This window comes from Ambystoma mexicanum, chromosome 13, assembly GCF_040938575.1.
Source record: "Ambystoma mexicanum isolate Mex_15411 chromosome 13, UKY_AmexF1_1, whole genome shotgun sequence".
Classification (NCBI taxonomy): domain Eukaryota; kingdom Metazoa; phylum Chordata; class Amphibia; order Caudata; family Ambystomatidae; genus Ambystoma; species Ambystoma mexicanum.
The window spans coordinates 636125924-636150692 of record NC_090938.1 but is presented as its reverse complement, the minus strand read 5'-3'; the positions used below and the strand labels follow the sequence as shown (position 1 = coordinate 636150692).

The following is a 24769-nucleotide window of genomic DNA, read 5'->3' as shown; positions in this document are numbered from 1 at the left end:
TGTCATTTGGTCTTGCTGTGACTTTGGCACTTTTATGTAATAGGCACCCAATTGAATGTACGAGTTGGATAGGATGATTTTGAGAACACTTGGTGCACTGTATGGCCACACCTCAGATTTTCCTTATTGTTGAATGGCACGGGACTGAGGAATAGTTTTTGTTCTATCATTGGATAGATGGGAGCCAGGTGGGATCAAGTTTCCAAGTTGCCATAAATCATGTCGTCAGTGTCCATTCTCACCTAGTGGCTCATAATAAGATTTACTGCCCGCAAATCGTTCATTTTGATTCCCAACTCATAATGTAGCTTATTTGAATATTACTCTGTCTAGGAATTTCTATTTCTTAATTATTGGTATTTTGAGTACAATGGTTGATGACCATCCCCTTCTGCACATAACCTTTATAGTAAATATCCATTATGGGTATTTGCAGGTGGGGTCAAGTGCAAATTTAGTTGCACGCTGTTAGGCAAGATTGTATGCAGTACCCTCTGGGAGACTGCACCAGCCTTGTCCTCTTGGCAATAGTTCACCCAACCTTAGATATAAGCAATGTACTACACAAGTTGGTTGAGCAGCCACGCTTATCTCAAGAGTGATCAATGTGAGCTGTAGGGTTGCAACATAGTTTCACAGTGACAAGTATCCAAATAAACACTTGCACTCAAGGTTTCATGGTTAAACAATTATTTATTAACATAAGTCAGTTGAATAATCCTTCCTTAGAAGGGAGCAAATATGTAACACAAATATACTCCAATAAATACACACACTCAGTTTCACTAAATCAGTAGATGCCCATTTGGGATGGCACACACACTTCCTGCACCCTGAGGTGACTTAAATAACTAGGACACTGTGGACATTTATATATCACTGGCACATTTAGAGCAATACTGAGTTTGGTGTCAAAAGGACAAGTTTAGGGAATTAAACCATGGTTAACAAATATTCTTAAACTGGTAAGTACGTTTGACCCCCCCTCCCCCCAATGTAATGTAGATTAACCCTGTCCCAGCTATATAAGTAAAGAATGTATGAAATTGTGGAGGGACAGTTAAAGCACAAAATCAGAGGTTAGCCTTTCAGGGAGCCAGAACAGCCAATGTCAATTGAGCAAAGTCTAGGGGAGCTGAGGCACTTCTTGAAGGTAGGTTAAAAGTCTTGCACAATGTTTTAGAAATATTTGTAGAAAATGAAATCACTGTTTGGCCATAAGCTGTGGACCTTGTGAAGGGCAAAGCTGCAAGCAACTCTGAAAAAGGCAAGTCTCAACTGAGAGCTTGCAAGGCTACATGATAAGAGGTAAGTACCCCTTAGTTTACAGTACCTTAGGTCTGAAGAAATTGGTTTCAGCTGGCTTCTGTTCCAATTGTAGTATGGCGGATCCTGTTCTGTTATTCCTGGGCCTCATGGGGACAAGAGGGCGGATGTCTGGGGACTCCTACACTACGATTTGAAGGTCGGCGTCAGCAATGGGCAAACTTCAAATGAGCAGCGCTGCGCGGTTTCAGCTTCTCGCGAATAGCACCACTGCAGTTCTCGGATACCTTATGGGATTTCCTCGCATCTGTGGTCCAGCACTCTGAGGTGGCTCAGGCTTGGTCAGTCCAGCTTCATGGGAGTCCGGCAGATCTTCCTGGAGCTTGGGTCCGACTTAAAGACGACAAACTCAATTCTGGTGTTCCTCTCACTGGCAATCTGTTCCTGCAGCAGCAATGGAAGTACAGCCAGCTCCAAGAGGATTTCCGGATGAGTTAGTCTTGGGGTGGATTTTGTCCCACCAACCGAAGGGGAGAAGTCGTCCTTTGCAGGGTTTCTCTAGTGGAGGCGAATTAACAGCTTCAGCACTGCAGGAGGGATTCACCAGGAAAACCAACGGTCCAGGAGTTGCAGCAGGCGTCTCTTCCGAGTTCTTCTTCGGATTCCTTCGTCCAGTGGTCGACTCTGCCTTCCAAGCAAAATACCTCCCCTTTTATGCAGGTTTCTCCTTTTCATTTGCCGCCTAGCTGTCACTCACACAGCAGGGTGGCTGTCCACTAAGGACAGCCAGCCAATCACCTTTGGGTGCATTCCTGTAACCAAGGAGATTAAGCATGGAGTTTCGGGCTCCTTCTTCACTTCCTGCCCTGCCAGACACCCTGGAGCCAAAGGCGGGCTTCACTGGTGTATCTGGCCAAAGACACAACGAACAAAGGTTCCAAACCTGGTTTGGTGCGCAGAGTAAATCTCAAGGTCCTTTCCAACAGGAAATGGCGAAAAAAGACCGGGTCATTTTGACAAAATGGGTACCCATGGGTGCTTTACTGCAGCTGCAATTGAAGCCCGTGGTAGAAACACACAATGGTAGGAAAAAGTAAACCACTGCCACCAGCCATTTATTGTAGAAAGGGTAACATAACAATGTTACATGAGAAACTAGACAAAGGGGATTCTAAGTAACCTCTCGAGCACCCTATTGTAAGATAGTGTGCGCTGGGTCAGTGTTGGGGAGAATTCTCAGAAATGTGCCAATTCCGCTCTACATTAGAGACCCCCAGCACCTTTGCTGGACTCAAGGACTTTTAATTTCTAACCTGGAGAGACAGACCTTTTTCCCCACTCTCGTATTTTTTCTATGATTTAAACTGTTTCTTTTGTTTATGGAGTCTGACAAACTCCATAAGCATCATCTTTTTACATTGTGACACATAGCACCTTCACTGCAGTGACACAGGGAAGTCCTTCAGATTTCCCAAAGGTTTAAATACCTGCTCTTGGATAAACTACTGTTTCCAAGAGCAGTGAAGTGAAATTGACTTTACTTACATTTGTAACTTTCTAGACCCCAGCACACATTATTTTACAATCTGGTGCTGGAGGAGTTACTTAGTATCCCCTTTTGTCTAGTTTCTCGTTTAACAATATTATGTTACCCTTTCTACAACTAATGGCTGGTGGCAGTGGTTTACTTTTAACTACCATTGGGAGTTTTTACTGCGGGCTGCGTTAGCAGCTGCACTAAGGCACTCATGGGTGCCCATTTTGTCAAAATGGCCCGGTCTTCTTTTTTCGCCATTTCTTGTTGGAAAGGTGGTTCTTGAGCGTGCCAAACTAGGTTTGGTGCCTTTGTTCATTTTGTCTTTGGCGGGATTCACGAGTGAAGCCCGCCTCTGGCTCCAGTATGTCTGGCAGGGGCAGAAAGTGAGGGAGATGGCCGGAACGCCCTGTGCTTAATCCACTTGGTTACAGGAATGCACCCAAAGGTGATTGGCCGGCTGGCTGTCCGACAAGGACAGCCACCCTGCTGTGTGATTGACAACTAGGCTGGAATGAATGGGAGCAACCTGCATAAAAGGTGAGGCTTTCTGGCTTGCCATGCAGAGTCGACCACGGGACGAAGGAATCCGAAGAAGAACTTGGAAGAGAGACCTTCTGTAACTCCTGGACCGTTGGTTAGCCCGGCAGAGTGTGCAACCGCTCTGGGGTTCTATAGGAGGGTAGAGGGGAGGGGAACACAATGGTTTTTAAAACAGTGAGGGCGGCGTGAGTAAAATTCTTGAAAAAGACTGACTGCTCAACCATACTGTAAGTATCTCCCAATCGGGTTCGACACCACGGTTAGAACGGCACTGCTCAGTGTGGGCCTTAGGACACTGATTGACAAACAATGCACCGCAATGGGTGAGGTACGAGGAACAAACACTCATGAGGTGTGCCTATGCAGACTTCTACTGGGGGCGAAAAAATACAAAAACCAAAATAATTCTAGATTACTCTTCAAACTAGCTAAGAGAAGAACAGCATGGAGTGGAAAAAGGGATCAGGTCCATCAATACAACTATGGTTGCAAGAGATACGTCAGTGGGGACTGGTGGAAGTGGAATACTTACACCTGTGTAGAGGCCCAGAAGGGGAAGAGGCACTGGAAATGATTTGGGGCCAGTTAGTGGATGCACTAGCATCCACACAAGACCTGAGGCCACCCTAGGGCATGTACTGCAGCAAATGCAAAAAAGCTTATGAAGATGTTGGGAGTAGTAACAGAGGAGGGACACACACCTATGCGAATGGTAGGTGAAAGGCGGGCGCCACGGGGAACAAAGGGGAGAAGCAGCACTTTGGTCTGCGGGGAGGCAGTTGGGGGCAGGGGAGATGGGGGACGTTAACAGAGGGAGGTGGGGGAGAGGGGGTTCAGGGGAACAAGGGTTCTGTACTTGGTGAGGGGCATGTGACCATAAGTGAATGCCGAAGGCCCCAGTTGAGCACACCACTGCAAGTAGTAGGAACGAGACAAATGAGGGACGAGCGGCATATCTTGAAAGCGGGGAGGCCCCGAAATATCATACATCCCGCATTGGGGATAAATAGCCCGCATCCCAGCTGGAAGTAACCCATCAATGGACTGTCGGAGACTGGTTCACAGACAGGGACAACTGATGGGAACCAGGCAAAGAAGGACCCGACAATGTATTGAATGGGTCGGGGAGGTGGTCGCTCAATGTATGGAATACTGTCCCTCGCTATTTGATTCCTTGATGATTAACTGTGCTGCATACTGTTTAAGAAGAAGAATAAAAACAATAAAATACAAAAAAATCATGACTGCTTTTGCATGGTCTAAGATTCTAGACTAGACCACACCACAGCTGAAGTGTGGATGCTTTTTCAGACCTTGGAAGGTCACCCAGCTTAATGTTTCAACGACATCGGTTTAAAATCATCTTGACCAGTGTAGCAACAACCCTTTTTCTGCAGGCCACATTTAATCTGTGCACCACTTAGATTATTGATGTTACAATTTTAACCCCTTTACCCCAAATAGCTACAATAAATAATTGTAGCTTTGTATAGTGGTGATCTGATTTTTGGGCTCTACCCTCTGTGTTAGTGTTATAGCCCCTGCCTTAAACTTGCAGCGCCGGAGCTGGTCTTCCTTTTAGAATGGTTTTATTATTCCTTTCTAATTATGGATAAGCTTATCACCTGTGTTAAATGCAGTGCCACGGCCTTACAATTGGGGAACATATTTGACCCCAGCATAATCTACATAGGTGTTAAAGAGAATTGTTTTATCTTTTATTTTATACAGTTGTGCAACTCAACTTTTAAAATATTGTAACCAAACCTATCCTTACATTACACATCATACTTATCAAAGGTTCATAACAAAATTACTCGGCATAAATCACCAAGGATAAAAACAATTTTCCTCCAACATTGAAAAGTGATGGATCTGTCTCCAGATTGCCACACATGAATACTTCCCACAGATCCTCTGCATCTAGTCGCCCCTGTGGATCTACTGCTCCCAATACATACAATCTAAGGGTTCAACAAGGCTTCACAGGCCATCAAAAGGGGTTCACCTGTCTCAACGCATTCTTCTTCACATAGTCTGCAATGCCAGCCATCTCTTGATATATTAGCCCAGGCCTGACTAATGTGTCTACTTGTATTAAACTTGACCTTTTAAATAGTCCCATATGGTGCAATTTCCAAGATGGCTGGAAATCTATTCTGCCACCTTTTCTCCATTTAGATAGTATTCTATGAAATTAGCCACATGGTTCTTGGACGCAAGGTCCCCCCATTAATTGCTCATTGCACTGTGTGTAACAAGAACCTCCATATTTTTTTTTTGGATTTCTGGATTTCTTAATGGGCCAATCTTATACTTCACTTGGTGCCAGAGCAAGCCATTTCTTTGCTACGAGCCAGATGTTAATGATATTTATATAGCGCACCATCGCTGACGGAGTTGGTCTCCAGGCGCTCAGGCGGATCTGTAAAACAAAGAGTTTGGGGTTTGGTTTTGTGGGTTAAGAGGGCGTAGGAAAGTGAGAGGGTGTCCTGTTGGCAGCTTCAGTTTGGTTTTCACTGTGCGCTGAGCTTGGGTGTGAATATAGGATCGAAGCGAGTCCTTGTGTGCTGTGTGATCTTGGTTGATGTTGCGGTGTGGTGGAGTGCGTGCGGTTTGCTGTGAGAGGAGTGGTTGTGTGGGTTTTTGTGAGTTAAGTATGCAGAAATTTGAGGTTTTGGTTGGGTCTCTTAATCCTTGTAGTTTTATGTATCCGGTTGTCATACTGGGTAGGTACATTCTTTCTGTCTTTTCTGACTGTCTAGTTTCTAGGGCGATGGCGTAGTCTAATCTGGACATGATGAGAGCGATGGTTGTAGTTGTTTTGTTGGTGGATGAGGGGAATGGTAGGATCCTTTTAGCAGCTCGCAGGAGAAAGAAGCATTTCTTGATTAGGGTGTTAACTTGTGGCTCTAGAGTGAGTTCATTGTCCATCAGGACTCCCAGGTTTTTTACAATCTATGATGTGGCTGGGGTTTTACCAATTTCTGTTGGCCATTGGATGTAGAGTTGGTCTTCTCCGTTTTTTGTGATGCTCATTATTTCTGTTTTGCCTGGGTTGAGTTTGAGGTAGTTTAAGTTCATCCAGTTGTATATTTCAAGCAAGCAGTTCTCTAGTGTTGAGTTTTCTTGTTGTGAGTCTTGTATTTTATAGACTATTTGTGTGTCAGCGTAGTTGTAACAGGTGCAGCCCTGTTTTTCGATGATTTTAATTAATTGGGACAGGTAGATGTTGAATAGCAGTGGTGAGAAGGATGATCCTTGTGGGACTCCGCATGACGATTCTCTTAGGCTTGATTTGAAAGGTTTCATCCATATTGTTTTGTTAGGAAGGATTTGATCCATAGCAAGGCGTTGTCTGTGATTCTGAATTCAAGTCTCATGAGGATGTGGTTAACTGTCTTGAATGCCGCAGAGAGGTCTAGAAGTATCAGAGCGGTGCTGTTTGAGTGTGCGTTTGCCTTTCAATCATCCCAGATTGAGATGTGCTGTTTCTGTTCCTCTCATCGGTCTGAAGCCTACTGTGCCTTGTTTAGTAGGGTGGGGGTGTTCTATGAATTCTTGGGTTGTTCTATGTGTGTTTCCAGGAGTCTAGCTTGGTAGGGGATGTTGGAGATGGGTCTGTAATTGGAGAGGTCATCTAAGTTTCCTGCTGTATCATTGAGTGGTTTGATGTATGCTGATTTGAAGGATTGTGGCACTCTCCCTGTTGCGATCGATTGGTTGAGGACATTCCTGTAATATTCCATTGGGATTCCTTGTGAGAGGATTGATTTGTAGATGTCGGGACGGGCGGGGGGCAGGGATCTGCGGTTGAGCCCGATTTGTTGCTTTGATTTACCAATTTGATGAAAGTTTCCACTGATATGTGTGGGAAGTTTCGAAGTTTGTTCCGGTGTTCCTTGCATCGATGGGTGTCTTCAGTATTGTGGTTGCATGGTCTGTTGGATGGTCATGATTTTATTTTTGAAGTGGTCTGCAAGGTCACTGCATAGTTTCTTGGAGCGTTGTTGCAGCCGGGTGGGTTTTCTATTTCGCTTATGATTTTAAATAGTTCTTTTTGGGTCTTTGGTGCTTTGAGGATTATGTTGTAGTATTTCCTGTATGCTTTTTGTATAAGCGGGTATGTTCAAGTTTTGTTTTTCTTTCCATTGTGCCTATTAGTGGTGTGAACCATTTTGCTGTTGCTCTTTTGCGGGATGGGTTAAAAGGTTTTTCTTTGGTGATCTCGTCAATTGTTGTGGTGATCAAGTTGTAAAAAAGATCTATTTTAGTGTCTAGGTCCGCTTCATCCATAGTTGTTGCTTGTGGTTTGGTGATCTCCAGTAGTTCCGTTAAGTTGGATATTTTTTATGGTTCTCCAGTTTCTTTTCATGATGATCGGTAGCTTTTCCGGTTTCTTGAGGAGGGCAGTGTGATTATGAAGGGGATGAGGTGGTTGCTCTAGAGGATCTGAATCAGTGGCGCCGTGGTAATTAGTTTTCTGTTGGCGAAGATTGCATCCATTGTATGTCCTTCCGTATGGGTTGCCCCTTTGACCAGCTGATGTAGTTTCAGTGTTAGTTGGCTGCTAAGAGAATTTTGTGAGGTTGCGGGTTCCTTATTAAACCAGTTGTTGAAGTCTCCGAGGATAATCGGGTGGTTGTGCTCGATAGCTAGGTTGGTGATTGCTTCTTTGAAGGTGTCTACGAAGGCTGCATCATACATTGGTGGTGTGTATACCAGTATGAATTTAAGGTCTGTTCTGGGATTTGTTGATAGACGTATGATTAGGGATTTGCATTTATTGATGTTCAGTGGGTCTTCTGCTTTGATTTCCAAGTGTTGCTTGTGGATGATTGCCAGTCCACCCCCTCTTTTGGTTTTCCTGTTTGCTTGGATGCACTTGAAGGTGTCGGTTATTGAGGGTGATCTTTTAGTTTTCATCCAACCATGTTTTGGTTACAAAAAGGTTGATGCCTCTGTCACTTAGGTCGTAGATTTTGGTGGCATGTTCGGACTTTGATCTTGCGTTAATTAGATTGCAGTGGATCTTTTTGGTGTGATTTGGTTTATTTGTTCCCGGTTTTGATTTGTGGATGTTCAGTTGAGGTGCTTTTATGTTGACTCCGATTGGTTGAGGTTCTGTGAAGGTGGCTTCATTGTTGAATCGGTCTGTGAGATTGATAATTTGGTTGCTGGCTTCTATTACTTTGTCATCTGTCATTAGATGTAGGTATCGATAGTGCCCTTCTGTTCTCGTGATGTAGGGAGTAAGGCGGTTGGCATCATCCCATTCTCTTCTTGGTTCCACTCTTCTTTTGTTCCGTTGTTCAGGGAGTGGGGGGGGGGTTATCCGTCTGGAAATGTTGATGTCGTTGAGGTTTCTAGGTTGTTTGGTTGGTGTGAGGTATGGTGTAAGGTATAAGGATTTTTCTCTTATGTATGTTCTGTCGATCGTATTGTTTGGCAGGGTGTGTTCTGTATTGGAGGCGGTTGAGCTTGTGCATCCGTATTGTTTGCACCCTGTTCCTTTTCTCTGTCTGCATCCAATTCTGCGTCGCGGCATTTTGGGTCCTTGGAGGAGGAGTTGGTCTGGGCGTTGGGTTTATAGGGGCAGTTGTCCAACTGTTCCTTGCGCCAAGCTAGTGTTGATTTAAATCTTAGGTTGTTGCGTCTGGAGGTTTTTGAGGGTGCGTCTTTTGTCAGACAGTTAGTTGGGTTGGGGTGTTAATCTTAAAACGGGAGGGCTATCCTGGGGAGTGTTGTACGTGGGAGGGTGGCGCGGCTGGTTATGGGCTGTGGGAAGTTAGGGTGGGGATTATGGTAGGCGTTACTGGCTTTGGTGGTTACTGGGTGTTAAAGTGTCAGGGTCTTAGAATTCAATTATGGCAGATGCTGATAGTATCCAGGCATGTGGGAAGCAAGAGGTTGAGAGCCTAGGTTTTGCAGGTAGTTTACAATGAGTTGCACTCTTGGTTGTAGGATCTCAGATGTCTGAGTGGATGTAGGCTTCGGCGGAAGCCAAGCAATGTTTGAACAGCTCGATTTCAGATCCTTGGACAGCAGCGGTTGGGTGTAGGTTCTGCAAAGGCAGGCAGTAGTCAAGATTGGGACACCTAGCTGTCGGAAGAGGGTTTTAGGCCTCGCAGAAATGCAGGCGGTGATCAATTATCAGGTATGGGGCACCTAGGTGACGGTGGAGATTTAGTTTTGGAGAGATAGATGGTAATTAAAGCCCAATTTTAAGACACCTAGATATCGGGAGGAAGGTCCTGGCCTCCGTGTCGGGCAGCAATTGAACACCTAGACTGGGACACCTAGACAGCAATTGTACACCTAGACTGGAACCCCCGGACAGCGGGAGAGGCTTTGGCCTCAGTGTAGCAGGTTTAACAATACAAGCTAAGGGTGCTAACACCTAGAGTAGGCTCTTGTGTACAGAGGTGGGGAGTTTTAGGTTTCACAATGCAGTTCAGGCACAGGGGAGTACACCTAGGTATGGTTTGGTACAGGAGTACACACCCAGAGATGAGTTTTGCGTGGTGGGCGAGGCCTAGGTTCTATAAAGCAGCTAGATACGCGAGGGGACACCCAGACCCAAGAAACCTGTATTGAGGTGGAGGGGCCTAGGTTTCACTGTGCAGTTTAGTACAGGAGTGTATGCTGAGATTTGAGAGGCTTGCACAGTGGGAAAGAGCCCTGAGCTTTATAGTATAATTTGGTACGGGGACACACCTAGAATGGGGTTCTTTATAGTGGGAGAGAGGCCTACATTTCAGAATGCATTTGAAAATTCAGTTTTAAATACAGGGGAGCACACTTAGAAGGGTCCTGTATAGTGGGAGAGCGGCTTAAGCTTTACAATGCAGTTTGGTACAGGAGGTTTCATATGACGGCGTCTGTATATGTTGTAGATATACATTTTTTCCTACCTTATCCGTTGATGCTGGTTGACGGCAGCCTATTTGGCGTGAGTTTGTCAGGGTGCTGTGGCAGCTGCTGGTTTGGTGAGGTGACTTTGCAGCCACTGCTAGTTGGCTGTAGTTTTGGGCCCTGTAGCTTACTTTTGGGCTTGGGGTGTAGGGCTAGCTATGTGGATGGTGCGTTTGTTACATGGAAGAGTGCCACAGGAGTAGGAAAGGTAGCAGTTAGGGTTTGGTGTATGTTAGTGGCTGGCCTCCCCTGCTGACACCTACACCGACTGGAGCCAATACGCCAGGAGCCGCCCTTTGCATTGGGCCCTTAGCCACATGGCGGCACGGGCAGAAGGCTGCCCTGGTAGGTAGTGTTAAAAAGGGAGGAAGGACCAATGAGGGGAGGGAGCGGAGGAGTGAACAGTGCTGGCTGGCAAATTGGGGAGGAGAGTGGATTGGGCTTGCGCAGGTGCGCTTCATTAATTGCAAACACCCACTACAATTACAATTCAATCGCAGACCATGGATTAAATCAATTAAAATACACTGTATTCAATTAATTCCCTCTGTGGAGCAAGGTAACCTCCCTCTTAACTCTGGTTGCAAGCACCAACTGTCCAAACAAGCTCCTGTTGGGCATAACAATTCTAGATTTCAGAACTGCGTACATAATGCCCAGGTTTGAGTCAGCCAAAGCATTATGTGCCTTCCAAATCAAGAGCAGACTGCTTAATTATAGCTTTGCATATATGGGTATCATGTTAAATTCCACGTTAAGGCATTTCAATGGATGTCAGAGGGGGCAATCTTGGTAGTCTCTTATGGCTTTAGTTTGGCATTTTCTTTGACCTCTGCTGGAGCCCATATTTTTGCCCTGCATAGAATAACTGTGGCAATCTTAGCATGATACAGCTGTAGGATTACACCTATGGAGTAGCCACCCCCCCCTTGAGGTGAAGGCACTTATGTCGCCCGCAGTTGTTAAAGACTTCCGTTTGATGTTCTCAAGGTGCTGCTCAGGCTTTCGTCCAAGACGCCAAGATATTTAAACACTGTCACAGCGTTCCCATCCAATGTCCATTTAAAGCCTCTCACGTTCCCTGCCCTCATGCTAAAAACCATAATTTATCTGTGTTTATTAGCAGAGAGTTGGACTTGGCAAAGTTGGCCAGTTTATTCAAATATGCCTGCAAACTCGCAGGGTAGAGTCAAGTAAAACAAGGTCATCCGCATAACCCAACCAAGACGGGGATTTGTTGCCCAATCTTGGTGGTTTCACCCAGTAGCTTGGTATTGCACCTCCCAAGTCCAACAAATGGGAACAACATGGGTGCCAATGTGCACCCCTGTTCAAGACCGTTAGTGGTGGTGGTGATCCAGCTTGTTGTCCTACAGGCTTGGTCCATGCCAACCTTTAGTCGAGTGTTAGCTTGAAGCTAAAATATCTTTCTGGTATGCCGCCCATAAGCAGTTTGTTGCACAGCTTCTCCCTGTCGAATGTCGTGCACCATGCTAAAATCATTAAACACTGCATACAGTCTAGTCTACTTGCGAATAAGCCAAGCCTGCTGGATGATCGTATGCAAAGTTAGGCAATGTAAGTGGTGTTGGAGCTTTTGCGGAAGCCAGTCTGATTTATTTTTTTTATTTTTTTTTATTTGTTTATTTATAAAGTTTACACATATATAATCAATCAAACAATCAGAACAATAAATACTCAGAAAAAATACACAGAATAACAGAATATTATATATACATAACTTGCAATAAATCAGTAAATACTCAGAAAGTCATCCCACACCTTTCCGTACAACCTCAACTTCCCTTGCCTCTTGTAAACCACCCTTTCCATTGATGCAAGGGCAGACATGCCCTCCACCCAATCATCAAGAGAAGGCGCATTCCGCGACTTCCAGCCCCTGAGGAGCAACTTTTTACCCAGACAAGCTCCACGGAGTAAAAACCTTTTCCGTGACAGAGAGATCATCCAGCAAATCTCCACCTCCCAAAATCATTGTCATAAAATCCAATTCAACATCCAAATTCAAAACACGCAGACAGGCACCACAAACATCGTGCCAAAATCCCCGTACACGCACACATTCCCACAACAGATGTTCCAGACTTCCCTGTCCATTCCCACAACACCAGCATTCCTCCGAGTCCATCAGCCCCCTCTTAAACATTTGCTCCGGGCTCCAAAACACTCTATTGAGGATCTTTATCTGTCTTGACCATTCCACCATATCAATTGCACAGAGTTTAACATTTGCACACATATCCAACCACATCTCAGGCGAAATCTCACACCCTAACCTCCTTCCCCATTCATCTATCAAATTTGAATTTTCCTTATAAGCAGACACAATACAATTATATATCCTGCTAGCAATGGGACAACCACCTGGCTCCCTCTCCATAAGATAGAGATTCACCATTGAACTTCCTAGCACCGCCACATCACCGATACATCTTTTCAATTTCCTGAAGTCTTCAGTTCTGAAATTATCAATGTGAAACTTTGCTCGTAACTCGCGTTCCCCAATCCACCCTCCATCCACCAGAACATCATCAATCCAGAGCACCCCGCCTAGAAACCAATCCGGCCAGAATAAAGACCTGCCCCCGATAGCAATCAATGGGTTCAACCAAATGGATGAGTGAATGGTCCTTGAAGCAACCGAGCCCAACAATTCATGAACCTGTCTCCACGTCTCTCTCAGAAAAACCGTCAAAGGCGATTTATTACATGACTTGTTTGTTGCAGTGAGAATAGCCCTTGGAGGGAGCGGACCCAACATACTTGCCTCTGCAATTACCCATTTATCAGGCAAATCCATCAAAAAAGGCACAATAAAATGACTTGAAAAGGCTAAATGATATGCCCTGAAGTTCGGTACTCCCAGACCACCTTTTTCTACTGGCAACTGAAGTTTCCATAATTTAAGCCTAGGCGGCTTATTATCCCACAGGAATGACTGCAACAAACCATCAATTTTTTTCCAGTAATGTTGACCAATTTTCATCGGAAGCATACCTAGAACAAAATTAATCTTTGGAGCTGCATTCATTTTGATAGCGTTCACCTTGCCCCATAGGGACAAATGAAGCAAAGACCACCTCAAGATGCTCATTTTCAAATCAGCACATACCTCATTCATGTTTACCACAACCATCTCATCCACCAGTGGGGTTAGCCATATATACCCAGGTATTTCAGTTTCCTTTCACACCATTGAAACCCAATCCCAGTAATCAAGTTCTTGTCACAATATCCTGAAATTGGCAACACCTCAGATTTAGACCAGTTAACCTTAAATCCAGCCACCGCATGAAATCTTTCCAAAACATTCAGCAAGGCCGGAAGGGACACTGTTAAATTCCGTAACAACAAAAGTAGGTCATCCGCATAAAACCACAACTTTTGGTCAGCACCATGAAAACTCAGACCCTGTATCCCCACGTCACTCCTTAAGGCAATCGCCAATGGTTCCATGGCCAAAACAAATATCGGGGGGGATAAAGGACATCCCTGTCTCGTACCCCTCCGTAGCACAAAGGAATCTGACAATAGCCCATTAGTTCTGACAGCGGCAGTCGGAAAAGCATAAAGCAAGACGATCCAGGAAATAAACTCCTCTCCCAAATTCATAGCACGCAATACTGAAAAAAGATAGTTCCAATCAACACGATCAAACGCTTTCTCCGCGTCCAAGGAAAGCACTGCAACATCATCATCCATATCCTGTGCATGTGTCATCAACAATAAGTTCCTAATATTGCTAGATGTCCTCCGGCCATGAACAAAGCCCGACTGATTAGTGTGCACTAACTTCACAAGAAGATTCTGCAAACGAAGGGCCAATAGTTTCGCAAGGATCTTATTATCAGTATTAATCAAACTGATCGGACGGTAATTTGAAGTCAAACAACCATCTTTACCCTTTTTTAGAAAAACCGATATAATGGCATGACTAGTAGAAGCAGGAAGCAAACCTCCCACCCTGGATTCTATGAACATATCCCGCATAAGTTCTACCACTGAATCAGGTAAGATTTTATAAAATTCAGCAGGCAGACCATCCGGACCCGGAGACTTGCCCGAGTTCAACTTCCCAATCGCAGTTTTCAATTCATCCACAGTCAAAGCCTCACTCAGCATTGCATTCTCCAAATCATTCACTCTAGGTATCTCCAATCCATCAAAAAAGGAACCATTCAATCCATTGACCCCCAACTCACTTTGAAAGAGTTTCATATAATACTCCTTAAAAGTCTCAATCAATTTCGGGTCACAAGTCACCTGACCATTCTCTCTATTAATAGAAGTGATAGATCTTTCTGATTGCTGTTGTCTTAATCTATAGGCAAGCCAGCGATCGCACATTTCACCATATTCAAAATACAAACATTTCAATTTAAACAAATCCTTCTCAGACCTTTTTTTCAAAGTTTCATTCAATTCTCTCTGTAGTTCCCTCAATCTTCTCTTTTTTTCCATGTTCCCAGAGTCATTAATCATCTCCAGTGAAAGTTGCTTAATACTTTGTTCCAAATCCATACTTATGTCCACCATACATTTCTTCCTGCTACTGGACAAACCTAGAATTAAGCCCCACATTGTACATTTAAATGCCTCCCATACTGTCCCAACAGCCATACCATCTGTCCTGTTTTCCACAACAAAATGATCGGCCTCAGATCTGATTTTCTCCACAATCTTCATCTCGAAGAATTGAGGTGTTCATTCTCCAACAAAACGATCTAGGAGTACTAAACTGCAAATCTACGTTCATAAACACTTAAAAGAATGATGTTGCACTTCACAGACAATTCTTCCAATTCCTGTAATAAAAGGCGGGAGAAGATATTTGATGGAATATCTAACATTGCCAAGAGGTGATAGTTTCTTGGATCCAAATGGTTTCCTTTAATACTGGAACCGATTATACCATTGTGCATGAGTCTGGCATTGTTTGTGTCTCGCTGATCCAAACAAACAACCAGTGAAGAGCCTTGGCCCAAAGGGCCAGATTGTTCTTATTAAGGGAACTACATATTCCATCTGGTCCAGGGGCTCGGGAGGATTTACACATAGTTATAATTCTCTGTATGTCACCAATGTTTTTCCCATAGACCTATCTGTAGTCGCATAGAAGCACAAAAGTGTTCCTCGGGCTTCCTCCTCCAAGTGTTGTGCCATGTTTGCTTCCCACACTAGCCCATCAGCTCCATTTATATGCGTGGCTCTTCCTGAGTGGCCATTAATTATTTTCCAAAATAGGACTAAGTCATAGGCTTGGGCAGACTATACTAGTAGGTGCCACATAGACCATTCCCTGACAAGTTTGTTTCCCGAGCCATGTTGCATACACCCTTTAGAGCTTTTGCACACAGTGCATACGAGGACGGCTTCAAGAACCCTCGGGATAAAGTTTGCAAGGCCCTATGTTGAGCACTTTTTCTCGCAATTTCCTTGTCTAATCAATGCACATGCCTTTTGTTTGGTAAGATACCCACTCTCATGCCATTAAATCGGGCTCATTGCAGTGTTAACATGTACTTGCCAGGATGTGTAGGGGAAGGAGTTTCATCCACCAGATTTAGGTAGACCACTAGGTAGGCCTTCTGGGGCCTTGGGCCAAAATACCTGCAACTCTCTCTTCCTAAATATCTTCCTTCTCGAGCCCTTCGCTCATCCACCTCCAACCACCTCAGGGTCAGCCGCTTCTCTTAAGCAACGAGCTGGGGGTAGATCTCTCGCCGCAGCAGGGGCCTCCCTCTGGAACAGCCTTCCTGCCTCCCTGAAACTTGAGGAGAACCATCTCCGGTTCCAGAAGCACCTCAAAACCTTCCCCTTTGCCTCTGCTTTCTCTCCCTCTCTCCGCTGCTAAAATCACTGAATCTGCAACTGGGCCACAACCGATCTCGTGTCCTGGCCCAGCCACTCTTCCCTGCACTGCCTACCTGCATTACGGGACTGTCTCTCTATCCTACAGCCCCTTCTCCCGGCACTTACCTTGCCACCAGCTGCCCCTACTATTTATCTCGTGTTCTATTGCCCATGTACCGCACTTTCATTGCACTTGCCACCAGTTGGCCCTATTATTTATCTTGTATTCTACTAACCATGTACTGCACTTCCCCTCTCCCCTTCCCCTGCACTTTTCCCAGACCCCCTACCCTTGCACTTGCGCAATCTGAATGACACCTGGCCTAGTAGCATCGTTGTCTGTCTGTCTCCCCTTGTTCCCCCCCTCCTGCCTCGTCGCGCCTTGAAACACTTGTGTATAGGCGCATTACAAATACCATATCATATCACTAATGGAAAATTGTCATTTTCGTCCCAGTGAAGTACTTGAACATCTGTAGCCAGATATCATTTTGGGTACAAAGACCTAGTCGACCTAGTCAATTATATTGCTCGTTACATTTCCCATACATGTGTCGGATGGGTAAGAGCCATTAACCATATTATAGGAATGCAACAGATTAGCCCAGCTAAGGCCCAGTCGACGGCACTGATCAAGTCTGCCGTACTGCACCAGGTAGGAAGTACCCACCAATTCACCTGTGGGTGACCTAAAAGCTTTAGCTATTCTTGCATTAAAGTCCTGGCAGATGTGGCCCATGTGACAAAGAAACCTTTTCATTGCCCTTAATGTGAAAGCATGAGACATCTTATAAGGGGGGGGGGGTCGTATGAATTGGCAACATATAGAACTTTCTTAGGTGAGGAGGAAACTGCAGTCCGAGGGAAAGAAACTCTGCCTACGAGAATATTCTCGTATTCAAGTGTAACGGCTTCTGTAATCAAAGGTTTCTTGACGCACAATACCAGCCCGCCTTTCGGGCCACCCTTCAGACTTGCTCTACAAGAGAAAGTGTTCCTGCCATCAATCCCTATTTCAGCCAAATTTCCTGTAAGGCTACAATGGTGAAATTGTCAAAGTCCAATGAGCCGCCCTCTCAAAAAATGTGAGTTTCCTCATGTGTTCCAACTAAAAAGTGAAGCATGACTATTGCGATCACAGCTAGGGCCGTGCCCTCCCGTGCTGGTCCACCAATATGGCCAACCGTGCCCAAAGGGAGTCAACCTGAGACTTGCTTATGGGTCTGGTGAATTGCCAAGTGTGCAGAGTTGTTAGCTTGCATCAGTGAATGGCGTGGGTTATCAACACCCAAGCCATCCCTGGTACTATCAAACTTAGACCCCAACCTCCCGTCTACAGCCATGGCTATATCAATTAAGGAACAGTCATAGCCCAACTTTTTGTAGGGCAGATCAATGGTCCAGGATGTATGTCAATTTAGATTCTGCAAAAAAAAAATTGACGTTGCCCTCTTATCGCACCAGTCTGCTTCACAGATGTCCACAATGAGAATGCCGTTACTGGAGATAAATCGGAGTGGAAGCACAGAGTGGAAGAGCTCAAGCACCCGAGATCGATTTATGGCAGTTCATTTCGGGGGAACCAAAAATGCCCTTCATTTGGACGGCCTTAGTTTTGATAAGTTGTGGAAGAGAACCTGTGGTGACCACCAGTGCCACTTCCTGACTCTGCTCCGTTTGGGTAGTTGCTGTATTAATGCACCGACCAGTTAATACTGCAACGTCGGATTGTTGAGCCGGGAATAGATCTTTTGAATTGTACATCATCTCTTCAGTGTTGGTAGAGGCTTTTGTTTTCTTATATTGGCAGGCAATATTACCGCCTGAAGACATTGCCATTCTCCCGAGCTGATCCCCCGCCCCTTGCTTTTTTCATTTTTTCCCAGCGACCCTGGTTCATGTTTCGTTTATATTTTATTTGGGCAGTGTCAACACTGAGGTTAGCAGGTGAACTTTCGATAGTTGTTGCAATTGTCGTAGTACAGTTAGTCAGGCATGGACGGGCCACTGAACCCTCTTGCCCGCCTCTCCAAATAGGTTCCCCTTGAATTCGAGGCACCCTGCTTGATTAGGGCAGGAGGAGCAAAGGGAGCTATAAGTAACCTTTTTTTTTTTTGTTGTAAAATCTTCATACATTAGTGCCTGTTTTTGCACGTTCTTTGTACGTTGGTAGCAGAATGTGGCATTTAGGTCCAACGTATGTTTAACAGTATTTTGTGATTCCGATATTGTATTCGGTAATGCGATGATGACATGTTTGTTTTATTTTAGCAAAGATTCCAATTCACTTAATCTTACATGGTTTCATGCATATTGGCAATGGCACCAGTTACCTTGGCTAATTGTTGAAAGGAAACCATAATTTGATCCGATTGGACCAAAGCCACTAATAAGCTATCAGTCATTACATCACATTACAATGTTAGTTGCTCTAATAGGGTTTCAAGGACAATAAACATAGCAGCAGTGCCCTTCTTACTCTCCTCTGCTATGCTCGGTGTAGTCAGCACGGTATCGTAGGGCTTCCAATGGGGTCTCTTCTGTTAACAGGCTGTCCCCTGGCCTGGGGGTCCTAAAGCACTGGGTAGGCTTAGAGACCCACACAAGGGGATGATAGCGCAGAGCTCATCTATCCTCTCTTGTTTGTGCATCACGTGGTTTTTGTGGTAGCTGCAGAGTTGAGGGATGCCACTCCTGGCAGTAGGAGCCTCTCGTAAAGTGTCTCAACCTCCACAATAGGATTAACAGTGTTGACCACTGGGCTTAAAGAGAGAGGGCTTAATGAAAGTGGGCCAATAGGAGGAACGCCATGTACTGGCGAGCTCGCAGTAGCAATGGAGACAAAGGAAACGTTATCCTGAACATCATTAGGAGTAATAAGTGCTGTCAAAACCGTTTCAATCGTTTTAGATAAGGTACAGAGGCCAAAAGTTCATTAGTGAAACTTGTGCAAAAGGCTTCATCAGTATTGAGGACTTTGGATCCCCCACCAGTTGCCACAGCCATGTTTTTAGAGCAAGAGGATATGTGGTCAATAGCGGAATAAGAGTCTGTGGTCTTTGGGACTGATGTATTGCACCCCATGGCCTTTTTCCATCCCACGGATGGCAGAGAACAGTTTTTTAAAGTGCAGATAGGACGTGTCACATCAGCCACAGTAGTGGGTAGGCCATCCATAACGTTCCTCAGAGAAAGTTGTAATGGTGCATGCGAGCCAACCACAAGGTCCTCTGGGGTCTTGCTCATTCGTATATGAATGAACTGGCAATACTAATGATAGTGGCTTTCTAGGGAAACTTGTGTGTCGACAATCGCATGTTTTGATAGTGCTTGGGGCGCGGCGCTTAGGCATATTTTGGAGCAGGGCGGCTCACAGCTGTGCCTTTCACCTCCAGTTGTGACAGTGTCAGAAGCAAGCTCAGATGCAGTGGACAATGTGGCCAATGAGAGAGCAAAGTGCAGAGCAAGGTAGCGTTAGAAATGCAGTTCCACACACAATGTCGATTCCGGCATTTACTACTTATCTGTGCCACACAGCAGCAGATCAGTGCAACGCAGTTGGTGGATAAATGTCTCTTCCCCAGTCACTACATCAGTGTAACATGTAACATTGGAACAACACCGGGACACACTGAAGCACAACCGGACACTTCTTAATTCTTTTTAAAACAAATAGTTTTATTTAAGGTATAAGCACAAATTACCTAGTGGTCCACGGGCAGCTTAAACAACTGCCACTTACCACAGGCTTCCACAAGATTAGGCTTCTAACTTTTCCGCTCAGCCTCTGTGTGGCTTGCTATGTGGCTGTAGGGTGAGGGAGGTGGCTGATCACTGCTCACTGCAGGCAGGCCGGTGAAGGTTGATGAAACTGCTCTTGGTGCTTAGCTCTCTGGCTCTGTTTTTGAGCACAGACTGAAAGCCTGTGCTCCGACCTTGCACCCTGGCTCCCGGGGTTTACTACAAAGTGCTCCGACACCGCTCTGATGGCTCGCTCCGGCTCTCAACCAAACAATCAGAATTGTTAGTTTCTGTGCTACTTCCCTTTAACCTGAGACCCCCAGCACTTTTGCTAGACTCTGGACTTTATTTTAATTTCCTGAGGGAGTGGAACTTTTTACCCCTCGCTCATTCTTTTTCTTTGACTGGGATTTTTATTCTTACTGTTTTAGGGAGTCTTGTAAGCTCCCGCTGTTTAATACAGGAATGTGCTTTTTGTTGGTGGTTCCGAGCACCCTCTGTGTAGTGCCACTGGGGGGGGGGGTACCTTGGACCTCTTTCTTTAAATACATTTTCTAGTGAGAACTACAGTTCCCAAGAATAGTAAGAACTTTTATCCTAAATTTTCTTATGTGGGTCCAGCTCACACCACCCTATGTGGGGTCTTGGGGAGTGGGGGGGGGTTGTTGCATTGTAACTCCTTATCCCGCTCCTCATGTAACCTTTTGTTATACTGACTAACGCTGTGGTTACTTTTTACTAGCTTTTGTGCAGGTTACTAGCAGGCTGATTTCTCAGCTGCAGTACAGCACCCATGGGTGACCATTTTCTCAAAATGGCCCCTGTCTTTTTTTCGCCATTTTGTGTTCTAGTTCCTTCTGGGCTTTTCTTCTATCACTTAGAGTATATTTAAGTCATTTGTGAGTTTTGCTTTTGGTGGGCTTCTGCCCTGAAGCCCGCCCAGGCTCCAGTGTGTCTAGAAAGGAGGGAAGTGAGGGAGGAGGCCGAAACTTCACTGTACTTGGTCTGTAGGAATGCCTGGCTGAAATCAGTTCTAACTGGGCGGCTCGGGGTGTGAATGAATGGGTTCCAGCATATAAGGTGAGGATTCTGGGACCACAGTCAGTTGACCACTGGCACAATGAATGCCAAGCAGAAGAGCAGAGACACCAGCACCACCTTATAGGATCATAGAAGCACTGGTGAAGCCCTGTAGCTGTGCTGACCCCGTTTTCAAATAGACAGGGAAGACCCACCAAGGACGACTTCTTCCCTTAATCTGGTGGGACCAACCTGCCTCAAGACCATCTTCATTTTGGGCCATCCCCAGACGTCCTGCGACTTTACCAAGCTGCGGAACACCAATACCCATGGTACCTGGACCATTATCAAGTGCATGGTCTTCTGAAGATCAAATCTGGCTGAAACTTTGCAGGCTTCTGTGTGGACCTCCAGAGGCAGGACTTCCTCATCAAAAGCCCCACCACCAGAGTTCAGGACCCAGTAATTGAATAGAATCCAAGCAGCAATATTAGTTTCTTCTTGCCACTGAGAAAAAAGCACAAAAACCACAGAGCCATTGAAGTGAACTGAATCCATTGCTGCCGACCCCTTTGCCTGAGAGTGCGGTTTTCTTCAAGTGAGAGTTGACCTAAACGCCCCTGTGCAGGTCTTACAGCCTGTGTACTATCAGGAAGGCTCTGTTTGAGCTCCCATGCTTTCTTCATGAACCACTGACTGATTAACCTTTCCTCCTGAAGATCTTCATCGGAACTGGAACTGTCCATTTGGCTTCGGCTGGGCTGGTTTGCCAAAGGTCAATTTTCTTGATCCCACTGGCTTTGGTAATGCTGGGTCCTCCATAGGTTTTAATTGTGAACACGTATATTCCTAGGAAAAAGACTGCCTATATCCCTCTGGGAGGGTGTACTTGTTATTAACAGTTGCTAGCTGTGTTCTGTCTAACCTTTACTTCCCTCAATACTCAATTCTGCAAAGGTGATACTTATATTTGCTTTTACTGACCTTAACTGATGTCACTCTGTGTGCTGGATATGAAAAGTTAATCACCTGCATTATTATTCCTTCTATAATTGGATTCCTTTCCAAATTAAATGTTATTGTTGCTGCATTTTAAATTTGATGGTGGGCCTTATTTTTATTTATTTTTATTTATTTTATTTGTTACACGCCCAGACCCTCAGGTGTCACGGCGTGGTTAAAAGACAGCTTAGCAATTAGTAAAATTCAAAACATTACATTCGTTCCATTACATGATATAAATTACAGAATATTCACAACATTATACAATAGCCTAAGTATTCACAGCAGTATAAGATGGACGGGGTCCTATCTTTGGGTGCTAATATTGGTTGAATAACCAGGATTTTAACTGTTTCTTAAAGATCGTGAAGGAAGATGCTTTTTTAATGTGGATGGGTAGGGTGTTCCAGTGTTTAGGGGCTAAAGTGGTGAAGCTGCTGCCCCCTGCTCTTGTGTTTTTTGAATCGGGGGGGGGGGGTCCAGGAGGAGTTTGTCATTGGATCTAAGTAGTCTCATGTCGGATTTGGGATGCAGAGTGTTATTGAGGTAGATAGGTCCTTTTTTGGTAAGGCATTTGTGGGTGATGCATAATGTTTTGAAGATAATTCGGGCTTTGATGGGGAGCCAGTGGGCATTTTTCCTAATCTTGGATATGTGGTCTGATTTTTTTATGCCTAGAGCGGCCCTCAGGACTTTATTTTGCAAAAGTTGCATTTTGGCTAGGTTGGTGTTAGAGGTGCCCAGTAGTAATACATTACAGTAATCCAATTTCGATAGGACCAGTGCTCTGGCTAGGGTGAGGCAATTTGCTGGGGTCAGAAATTGTCTGCTGAGCGCAATTAATTTAGAGGTGTAGGCCGTGGAGGAGGAAAGTACATTGATCTGTTTAGTCATGGTCAGGCTGGCATCGATGTACACGCCCAGTGTTTTTACTTGCTTTAACACTGGAATATTGGTACCGTCGATATTGATGATTGAATATTCTGGCTGAAGGGTTGCTATTTTGGCTGGAGATCCTACGATGAGGACTTCTGTCTTCTCATCGTTAAGACATAGGCTGTTTAATGCCATCCAGTTTTGTATGATGACGTAGATTTTATTGATTGTTAGTGTGTCCTGGTCATAGTTGCCTGTCAGTGGTATAAGGATCTGGGTGTCATCCGCAAAGTTTGTGTATATGACACCCATTTCGTCAAGTGCTGAGAACAGGAGCTTGGTATATGCATTGTACAGCGTGGGAGAAAGGCAAGAGCCTTGGGGTACTCCTATGGGGACTGGGATGGGGTTGGCTGCTTCTTTGCCTATGGACACTCTGGAGGTGCGGTCGGTTAAAAAGGATTTCACCCAAGCAGTGGCTGCCCTGGAGAAGTTAAACTCGCGGGTAAGTGAGTTGCAGAGTTTGTTGTGGTCCACCAGGTCGAACGCGGCTGAGGTCCAACAGCAGAAGAATGCAAAGTTTCCCTGAATCTCTGATGGCATCCATCTGGATTTTGAGGTCCAAGAGAGCTGTTTCAGTGCTGTGGTTAGGCCTGAAACCTGATTGTCTGGTGCCGAGGAGCTGATTGGATTCTAAATGGGTTTGAATTTGGTTGTAGGCTAGTTTGTCGATGATTTTGAGTAAAAATGGGACCGTGGTTATGGGGCGATAATTAGTTGGAATGGTGGGGTCTAGATTTGTTTTTTTTTTTAGAAGCGGGGTAACCCAGGCTTCTTTAATGCAGGTCGGAACTGTATTGGAGTTGAATGAGGCATTGACAAATTTAGTGATGAGAGGGGTCGGGGTGTGTGCACAGGCTTTGACTAATTTGGCCGGGACAGTGTCTCCTTTGCAGTTGGATGCTTTTAGTTTGGAGATTGTGTCGAGTACGAGGTCGTGGGTGACTGGTGTGAATTGGAAGGGGGGGGTTGGAGTTGTCACTGGAAAGGGTGCAGGGATTAGGGGAGGGGGAGTTTTTGGTTGCTAGGAGTAGTTTTTTGGAATTGATTTCATTTTGCAGCATAGTGATTTTGGAGGCAAGAGCGTCTTGTATGGTGGTACACCATTCTTTACTTGTGTTTGTGGGTGTGTCGATTGGGAGTGGATTTTCAAGTTCTCTAAGGATGGAGAAGAGCTCTTTGGAGTCTGATGCTGCATTGCTAATGCGAGCATTGTAGGCGTTTGCTTTGTGGGTGATGATAGCTGATTTGTAGAGGGTATTTGCGTCTTTGAATGCTTTGGCTGCGTCCGGGGAGGGATGTTTATTATGGACGTGCTCGAGAGAGCGTTTTTTCCTTCTAAGGACGATTAGTTCCTCGTTGAACCAGAAGTTGGATTGGCCTTGTGTATATATAAATATATTTTAATATAACTGAGTAAGTGTTTACTTGGGTGTGTGTATTAACTGATTTCTTCGTACTGCTCTACAGCTCGCATAACTCCCATCTAGGGTAAGCCTGGCTGCTCAGCCACTCTACCGACTTTTTGACTTGTGTATTACAGGCCTATATTAAGAGTTGGCTCTCTAATTCCAAGCAATGTCATATGAAGTTCCACACCAGTTGGACTTTAGAAAAACTTACCCAACAATAGGACACCTTGAAGGCTCACACATCCATCTGCATGCACCATCAATGATCCCCCGCCAAGCCAGCAATTAATGCTACAGTAGCGTGCCCATTGTTTGGTTTAGCTAGACTTGTTTTTGTATGCCAGTTTAAAAAGATATAACATATGTTCTTTTTTCATACCTAAACCAATTAATCGTTACCTTGTCAAGCTAATGTATTGTGAATAGTGAAATCTAGTTGTGTGTCTCTAGCCATGCAACAAGCGAACCTTAAGTGGTATCTACGCTCTTAGATAAAATTCAATCTGCGAGGTGCATTTTACGGACC

At 45.0% G+C, this 24769-nt stretch overlaps 1 protein-coding gene across 3 annotated transcripts in view; it reads left to right on the top strand.

The window, feature by feature from the left end:
• WIPF2 (WAS/WASL interacting protein family member 2) overlaps positions 1 to 24769 on the top strand; it is a 447965-nt gene that overhangs the window by 264397 nt on the left and 158799 nt on the right. The gene's annotated exons all lie outside the window — the stretch shown is intronic.